The sequence below is a fragment of the Echinops telfairi genome, unplaced genomic scaffold (assembly GCF_000313985.2).
Source record: "Echinops telfairi isolate 266 unplaced genomic scaffold, ASM31398v2 ScPeMD7_2;HRSCAF=8, whole genome shotgun sequence".
Taxonomy (NCBI): Eukaryota; Metazoa; Chordata; class Mammalia; order Afrosoricida; family Tenrecidae; genus Echinops; species Echinops telfairi.
Window position 1 is genome coordinate 44205648 of NW_022103898.1, and position 2047 is coordinate 44207694.

The following is a 2047-nucleotide window of genomic DNA, read 5'->3' on the forward strand; positions in this document are numbered from 1 at the left end:
CACACAGGCTGATATGTTGTTCCATGTGGGCTTTGTTGCTTCTGAGCTAGATAGCTGCTTGTTTACCTTCAAGCTTTTAAGACCCCAGATGCTCTATCTTTTGATAGCCAGGCACCATCAGCTTTCATCACCACATAGAATAAATAATCTTTAAGAATTCTTTATGAAAATCATATCTGAAAACTGTTAAGGACTTAGTTCATTTGTTTATTAATCTAAATTGAAAGATAAAACACTACAAATAATATTGGGTCATTTTTATTATTAATACATGAATAGTTAGGTACCACATTTAATTGTCATGAGAATTTTATTGTATAATCTCTGATTTCCAGTTCACTTTGGGTGATATTTGGGTAGCAGACGAGCACTTAAAATACTGTTTTCACTAAGGCTCCATTGTTGCAAAGTGGATTCCTATCGGAAACAGTCAGTCCCACTGGATTTCCAAGGTTGCAATCTTTAAAGACTGCCACATGTTAATTCCTCTCAGAGGCTGATAGGTTTGAACCATTGGCATCTGGATTAGCAGTCCAGCTTAACTCCTGGACCTCTAGTGATGTTTAGAACAGAGTACAACTGCTCCTTCAGTTCTGTGACTGTAAACCTTTATGAAATCAGACAGCTTCATCTTTTTTCAACAGAGTGTCTGGCAGTTTCAAACTAATGACCTCCTAGTTAGCAGTATATTAGTTCACCCACTGAGCTCAGGGTCTATTCATATCATATCAGGGTATATTCATATCATGACCAGACTACTATAACAATCCCTTGATATTGTTGTTCCCATGCTTGCCTTACTAAAATGGATTTTCAGCTTCATTTCGAGGGGAAAATGAAATGACGAAGTTCAATATTACTTATCACTATTCTTCATGAATCGCTTTGTGTATTAGGGTTGACTAGAGAAACAAATCCATAGACAATCAGATGCGTGTAATCGATAACTTTATATCAAAGAGCAATTGTATACAGTGGAATCCTGGGCCTTGAAGCTAATCCACTCTAGAAGGAGAATTCAGATGCAATGCAGTCAATTTCTGAATCACTTTTCCCATAAGAAATAACTGAAAATGGATTAATCCATTCTCGACAACCAAGTTTTTACCCTAACCAAGCCTTTTCTTTTCTTTTTTCTTTCTTTCTTTATTTTTAAAAATACTTTTATTGGGGGTTCTTACATCTCTTATCACAAACCATACATTCCTCCACTGTGTCAAGCACATTTGCACATATGCCGTCTACATCAATTTCAAAGCATTCTCTTCCCACTTGAACCCCTGATATCAGCTCCCCATTTCTTGCCCCTTCCTCCCCAGTCCAGCTTCCCTCATGAAACCTTGATAAGTTATAGATTATTTTTTCCATATCTTACATCGTCCCATCACCCCTCTTCTACTTTTCAATTATGTGTCCTCCTGGAAGGGGGTTCTAGATTGATCTTTGTAATCGGTTCCCCCTTTCGCCCCCCACCCTTCCCTAATCCTTCTGGTATCTCTACTCTCATTGTTGACCCTGAGGGGTTTATCTATCCTGGATTCCCTGTGTTTTGGGCTCTTATCTGTAGCAGTGTGCATGCTCTGGTCTAATCTGATTTGTAAGGTAGAATTGTGGTCATGATATTTGGGGGAAGGAAGCACCAAAGAACTAGAGGAAACTTATGTGTTTCATTGGTGCTATAATTCATTCTGACTGGTTCATCTCTTCCCTGTGACCCCTCTGTGAGGGGATGTCCAATTGTCTACAGATGAGCATTGGGTCTCCACTCCATGCCACCTCAACCCCCCACCCCCCGCCACCATTCACGTTGGGTTTGGCTTTATTCTGGTTCTTAGATGCCTGATAACTCATCCCATGAACACTGCATGATCACACAGGCTAGTGTGCTTCTTCCATGTGGGCTTTGTTGCTTCTCAGCTAGATAGCTGCTTGTTTATCTTCAAGCCTTTAAGACCCTAGATAGATGCTATATCTTTTGATAGCCAGGCACCATCAGCTTTCTTCACCACATTTGCTTATGCACTCATTTTGTCTTCAGCGATTGTGT